Below are 7,569 nucleotides of genomic sequence, written 5' to 3'. Positions count from 1 at the left end.
TGCATAGTTGCTGCAAATATATATAGCCCATGGTACTCAGCCTTTCATGGTTGCTGCTTATCTTTGTTAAGGGCAAAAGAGAACCATCCCAATAGTAACAAGAGTAAACTGGCCTTGAACGTTAAAAGTTGACATCCATTCTTCTTCTTGCATATCATCTGTAAAAGCAGGATGCATGTAAAAATCACATACAATTCTAGATTTTACAAGGAATGATCTGTCCTTCCTTCATTACATAGGACTTGTACCTGATGTCTTCATGCACTACATGTCTACTAGTGAACTTTGCTACCTTGCTATGCAGTGGTCTTCATCATGCTGCTAGAGTTGTTATTGAGACTCTGAAACTTCAAAGTCAGCTGTTTTGATGATGTCTGATTGATGAGAAAGGTCCCTATCTTTTGACTCTGGATGATATATTCTTGCCCAGAGGCCTGCTACTCTTTGCTGACTCTGAAAATGAGCCAGTCATGTTCAAGGAACTGGCAATTTCCAAATCACTATTTATTGGCAGTGAGAGCCATGAACATAGTGTGTCTTTTCATTTTCTTTATCAGACTGGAATCAATCAGTCAATGTTGCTGCCATGCATATGTGGAAAGAGAAATGAGAAAGTTAAAACTTGGTGCATGCATTAGGTTGTCTTCTATTTATAGTACACTGAATTTTGTCCCAAAATGCCCAGAATGTCATGTTTGCTTGTATATATGAGCAAGTGTCTTCTGCTGTAGTCCTGTGTTGACTAATGCCTTGTGAGTGAATTTGGTAGACAAAAACAATGTAAAAACTTGGTGTGTGTGTTTGTCCCGCCACCATCACCACTTGACAACTGTTGTTAATTTGTTTATAATTTAGCAGTTCGACAAAAGAGACTGCTAGAAAAAGTATCAGGCTTAAAAAATAAGGGGATTGATTTAATTGACTGAAGCCCTTTCAAGGCAGTGCCCCAGCATGGCTGCAGTCCAATGATTGAAACAAGTAAAAGAATAAAAAAAGAATGTGTGTTTGTTTGTGTGAAATGAATTCTCTCAAATGCTTCAAGACTCTAGAAATAATTGACAGCTATTTTTACTTAGATGATCTAAGGTGTTCCGAAAGCTTAATAGCCAAAGTAACTATGAGTGGAAAAGCCCTGAGTGGTATTACCTCTGATGGCAACAAAGGGATTCTCTATTCAAGTGAAAGGCATATTGCATGAAGCTCAATATTACACGGTAAAAGAAAATATGGGCATTGAATACAGAAGATATATGTTGGCTGAAAAAAAAATTAGTTGAGCTTGCTCCTCTATAATCTTATTGTGCTCTAACAGCAAAGTAGAAATAAACTGAGAGAAAAATTTAATTGAAGAGAGAACCAGCAATAGAACTGAGTCCCTTGGCTTCATGCTAAATTCATTCCTAAACTCATTGTTGACTTCATCTCTTGCCGACTTCATTTCTTTACATAGCTTGTCTGGCTATCACAAGCTGTTTATCTACTCCTAGTTTCCTTAGTGGCCACCAAGTTACAGAACATGGAATCCTGTCAAAGAACTTTTCCAGGTTTATAAAATCTAGGCACAGGTGTATGCTCCAGGCTAAATATTTCTCTTGCAGTTGTTTCTCTAAAATGTTATTGGTAGAACCTCATCCTGGTACAAAACCAAACTGCATTTCATCTAGACTATTTTTCTTTCTCAAAGAATTGTTATAACTTTCATTAACTGATCCACTAAATTGATTCCTATGTAATTACATTTCTCTAGTGCTTTTTTTTTCTCCTTTTTTGCTCTGGTAGCAGTTGATATTGATACACCAGTTACTGGATATGACACCTTCCAGTACAACCTGATTGACTATGCAAATGACTAGTACATGCCCTAATTTCTTAAATTCTCTTAGCCTCTCTGTGATAGAACATTTCCTTTCCCTGCCCTCATATCCTTAATTGCATTTGTTACCATACTGCTATCAACTTCATTGGTTGGTTTCTCTGTTGGGTCTACTTAATGTAGACCCTTTCTCTCCCATTACATTCTCTTCATTCAAAAAACTTTCATAATTACACTTCTGTGCCTCTTTCTTTTCTATATCAGTAAGATCAGGTTTACTGTTATTATTCCATATTCATTGCTTTCAAACGGTGCCTTGTGTTTACTCTAGTACGTTGCCTTGCTATCTAGAATACTTCAAGCCTCTGAACCTTACGTTACAAGTGCAACTTTAGGTTTCTCCTCTTGCTATCTGACATCTAGCTTGTCTTCTCCCTGCTTAAATAGTGTTTTTTGCTGCCCCCTTTTTCCCTGTCTTTTCAGGCCAGTTGCATAGCTTTTATGGCTCTATTCTAAAATAATCTCACCTTTTGTCTGGCTGGAACCTTGCACCAGTCACAGATCTGCTCTATCAAACTCAGTTAGTTGTCTCATAGGAACGCCTATTGACTTTTATATTGTAAGTATCTCTTCCCTACTTTTTCTGAACCTCTGGTTGATCGATGGGTCTTTCAACTTCCATATTTCCTTTCTTCAGATTGTCTTCTGTGCCTGTATCCATGTAGCTTTCACTCTGAAGTTACTAATCACTAGTCTATATGGAGTGTTACTATCTTCATTAGAGAAAGACATAGTTTTTATAACCATATGTCTATCCTGTTTACTGGTGAATATGAAGTCTTTTGCTCATGTCTGTTTGCATAATTGGTTGGTAGCTGAGTGGTTTTCTGAACTTAGTGTTACAAATGGTTAGGTCATTTGTGTCATAGAACTTTCACAGCCTTGAACTCTCATCATGCTTTATGCCATAACCAAAGCCTCCACGTACACCAAAGAATCCTTCATGGTGTTGTCCAACATGTCCATTAAAATTCTCAGCTGCTTGATAGTTGTTTATTTCATTTTTCATTTTTTATTTTCTTTATCAAAACAATCTCAGACATTTAACCTTATGTTAGTATAATGAAACAATGTAAACATCCTTCAGTGTCGTCTTACATTACCCAATAATTTCTTTACCATTATTTTTAATAGAGCAGAAGTTAATCTTCTTCTGTTAAAATTATCATGATGCGATGAAAAAAAAATATATGCAAGTGTATATGCATTATGTGTGTATTTATGTAAAATAATAAATACTTTTAAGCCAATTTTCTAATTTTTTTCAGGTACTATTTACCTACCAAATGTTTTTTCTAATGGTTGACTCTAAACTGTACTTTTGGAAAGTTTAGTCTGTAAAAATTAATTTTTGTAAAAAACAAAAACAAGGTTTCTCGTATGAACTGAATAGTTATTTAGTAATCTTCATTACATACATCTGCATACACACATCATCAGGAGTAAAATTTAGATAGTGTTAGTTAATCAGTATAACTAAAGTTAATCTAATTAATTTAACTACTCATGAGAAATAGTGCTAAATTAAACTACCAAGTATGAATAAATATGCTATTTTAAGTCCAATTCTTATGCTGTGGATCTGTTTAATTAGAGCACCTTTTATACAATAATCATATAAGTGATCATTATTACAATCATTTTAATAACTAGTACATATTTACATGTTTCAAGTTGAGAATGTAATAGTTGTAGAGGTAGTTGCTGATACGTGTTTTAAGACATTATCCTAATTTTCATCCCAGTTTTGTAAATTGCCACCTATGTAACTTCTTTTCAGATAGATTTGTTTAATTTTACTTCAAAAAAAAAAAGGTAATGATCCAAATATATGTTGGAAAAAGTTTATAAGTCCAACATTTTTGTTTTACATTTAGTGTCAGTTTTACTGTTGATGAGCTGTAAATTGGCATTTACCTGGTAGTCTTAAAAATATTTTTTTGTCAATTACTAAATGTAAGTCTTGTTGCACAATGAAATTAAGACTGTTTTTGTTACATTTTTCACATGAAAGGGTTTCATGCTTAACTTCCATTAAGTTTGCTATAACAATTTATAAAGTATGAAGGCATATAATTCACTTCACTCTTCATAAGACTAAACAAATAATTTTAATTAATTAAGATTTCTTGACTCATTACAAACAGTATGCAGCATGCATCCCAGGGTATTTTTCTCCCTGACATTCTTTTAAGTTATCACACCACTTAATGTTTATTCATTAAAAGCTTATATCATCTCTAAATCATTCTAAGATCTGGAAGTAATGGTTACAGATAAGGTTTAAAAAGACTGAAACATGTCCAGAGTTATGCTACCAATGATCAAAATCACTGCTTGCTATTTTTAATTCATATTAATTAATATAAATTATAAGTTTGTCCTGGCTGTTTTTCTTGACCAGAATTTATCATTAAACAATTTTTTTTCCCTTCTCACTATGGATGTAATTTCAATCAAAATTTCTTTGCACATTGGTGTTGTCCTAGTAGCGTGACAAATAATGTGAAGAAAAATATATATATTTCATTTTAGATATTTTTTATCATTCAGCTTAAAATAAGTCTCAATTTTTTTTTTTTTTAGGGTTTCTTGATAAAAGAATATTTTTCTTTTGGTTTAACTTTACATGGAAGAAATAATGTAAGTATGTTGAATAATTTTTTGATTCAAAATTAATTATGTATTCAGTTTCTTTTTGCTATCAAAAGGTAGGACATATGTAAGAGTATAATGTGCATATACTTTAACTCACTGTAGTGTACTTAGACTTACAAGTTATTCCACTAATGAAGACAACATTAGACTGAAAATGCAATTTTTTTCAACAAGATATATTTTTACATATTCTTTTACAATTTGAATAATTCATTCCTAACAAGTAAACACCAAATAATTTAAATGTGCTGCTATTGTTCATTTAAATTATAGATTTACTATATAAATAAATATATATATATATATAAATATATATATATATATATAAATATATATATATATAAATATATATATATATAAATATATATATATATATATATGCATATATATATATGCATATATGCTCTTTTTCTTACCTTTAAGGCCTATAGTGATAGAAAAAGAAATCTATATAGATTCTTCATTTTATTTGAAATTGAAAGTTGTATAGATTTTGCTTAAGAAAATTTTCAAGTACATGCTATTTTGCTTTTTAAAAGGTAAAATGACTCAAAGGAAGATATCAGATATTGTTTAAAATGTAGATTTTTTTTTTCTGTAACAAGGTTAAGAATAACAGGCCATGGATCTGAAATTATGTAAACTGTGCTACTAATGTTACATTGTGTATTTAAGCAAACTATGTTAATGTATTTGAATGTATTTAGGGGGGAAAGAGAGAAAAATGGCTCACATACACAAACCCAGGAACTTCAAATTTGCAAATCATCAGACAGTAATACATTTATGATTTTATTTATCACTCCTGTTGGTTTGGGGTTGATTGAGCAATTGAATGTAAAGCAATTTGCATTCAGATAATTGGAGGTAAAAACAGTTAAATGTAATATGTCCATGCACATTCCTGTTGGGAGATTATGAAAATCTTGAGGCTTTAACTTAATTTTCTTCATTCAGTATTCTTGTTAAAGAACTATGTTAATGTTAGATACTATTTTCAACAACATTGAAGGCATCTCTGATCTAAATATTTTTGATGTATATAAATCTATGTTAATATGAAAAGTCAATTCAACTTATAATTGTGTATCATGAAAGAAATTTATGAATGTGGAGTAGTTGTTGCACATAAACCAAGTTTTCTCTTGCATTATAAAGGTGATTTGAGTTGTTATATGCATCGTATATGATGTAAAATATAATGCCGACTTCAATAATTTTTCATATTAAAGTATTCATGTAACTTAGATATTTGTAGTATTGACCTTATCAAAATATTTTTAAACAGTTAGTGGCTGAGGTAATATATATAAAAATATGATTGAATTTCGTGATGTAGGCGATTGATTGGTTCAACTTAGATATTATATGCAGCATTCTTGGCTGCTTTAGATAAATTATTTAGTTTTTATTAGATGCAAAATATTACTAATTTGCTAGTGGTAGATTTTACATTTATAGAAATTTTTTTAAATGTGCTGGTGCCATGTAAAAAAAAACACCCATGCCAGTGCTGCATAAAAGCACTCAGTACACTCTGTAAAGTGGTTGGTGTTAGGAAGGGTACCCAGCTGTAGAAACCATGCCAAAACAGACAGGGGAACCTACAACAGAAGTTATAGATGTCATTTAGTTGTTTTTAAAAATACAACATAGCTAAGTTCTAGTTAACTTTCAGTATATATTTGTATATAATATGTACTTGTATATAATGTGCAACACTAATTAGGGACAGAAATCCTCAAAAAAAATTATATACTGTCTACAATATGCACTGACTTCTTAGTTTATAAAAAGGATGTTTAGTCAGAATTATCATTAATTGTTTATAAATTACATTGTAAAAGTCACAAATCTAAACAAAACAACAATATCAAAAGTGACCTTTGAACATTCCCACTGTAAGTTATAAAAGGTGGCCAGTACTGTCTAAAAGGTACTACACAAGTACAATGGAATTACTGCTGCCTACTTTCAGTATGGAAGGCCAAAATGTAATGCTTTTGTTATTGAAATATATAAGTACCTACATTATCTAAATGTGAACCAAATTCCACCAAGGTTAACTTTGCCTTTCATCCTTCTGGAGGTTGATAAATTAAGTACCAGTTGCATACTGGGGTTGATCTAATTGACTGGCCCCCACTCCTTTTGGGCCTTGTGCCTAGAATAGAAAAGATTATCTTAATGTGACATAACTGAAATACTTCTGCTCTTCAAATACTTCAATTAGAATTAAAATACTTTCATTATTGAAAGTACAGTTTTAATTATTTAATGTGGAGATTAAATTAAGGAATAATGAATAATACATACATACTGAAATTATCAAAATGTGAACACAAACTGAAAAAAATAAATGCTTCTGTTCTTCGAATTCTGTAATTATTCAATGTGAAGATGAAATTTTGAAGATAAAGTGTATTCTTCATAATGAAAGTATGTAAATGTATTTCATCATGGAAATATTTACATTTTACATTATGTCTTTTACATCCTTCCATATTAAAAGTTGAAGCTTGTAATTCCGCAGTCATGCTGATTTTAGCTTTATATTCAGTGATAACCATTGCTTCTATGTTAAATGATGTACCTATTGGATTGCCATGGCAGGAACACCTTTGTGTTTTTTTACAGTAGGTTATTGAAACACAAAGAGAATTTTTACAAGCATACATTCTGGCAGCCAATATATATACAAAAACAATGTATATTTATGTATATTTTGTACTTCTGAATTCTTTCAATATATTAATAACATAGTGAACAACTTTGATCGATATGATCTCTCCCATGGGCATAACTATGAAATATAATAAACATAAAATTTATTATCATTATCATAGAACAATGCAACGTTATTTTAGCAATCTAACCTCTTTGTGAGATATCATTTTGCTTGGACAGTACATATAACCAATGTCTGATCATGCCATCCTGGCTATAGCCATGAACATGTGATTGGTGATTGGTAAAATGAGTAACATTTTATTCTTATACACGCTCCTAATCTAAGTTTAAAAGTCTCGGGGGTGGGG

At 31.2% G+C, this 7,569-nt stretch overlaps 2 long non-coding RNA genes across 4 annotated transcripts in view; one reads left to right on the top strand and one right to left on the bottom strand.

Moving 5' to 3' along the window:
* The window catches only part of LOC106868233 (uncharacterized), a 274,184-nt gene that overhangs the window by 50,437 nt on the left and 216,178 nt on the right, over window positions 1-7,569 (top strand). For all 3 annotated transcript variants that reach the window (XR_008266388.1, XR_008266391.1, XR_008266387.1), the window contains exon 3: window positions 4,460-4,516. This is a non-coding gene — a long non-coding RNA (uncharacterized LOC106868233). The remainder of the gene's footprint in view (window positions 1-4,459; window positions 4,517-7,569) is intronic.
* Window positions 4,974-7,569, bottom strand: part of LOC128250363 (uncharacterized) — a 47,181-nt gene continuing 44,585 nt past the window's right edge. Inside the window, exons 2-3 of the long non-coding RNA XR_008266398.1 lie at window positions 6,562-6,695; window positions 4,974-6,135 (exon numbers count right to left, since the gene is read on the bottom strand). This is a non-coding gene — a long non-coding RNA (uncharacterized LOC128250363). The remainder of the gene's footprint in view (window positions 6,136-6,561; window positions 6,696-7,569) is intronic.

Source organism: Octopus bimaculoides, chromosome 20, assembly GCF_001194135.2.
Source record: "Octopus bimaculoides isolate UCB-OBI-ISO-001 chromosome 20, ASM119413v2, whole genome shotgun sequence".
Lineage (NCBI taxonomy): Eukaryota > Metazoa > Mollusca > Cephalopoda > Octopoda > Octopodidae > Octopus > Octopus bimaculoides.
This window is presented reverse-complemented; position numbering and strand designations above follow the sequence as displayed.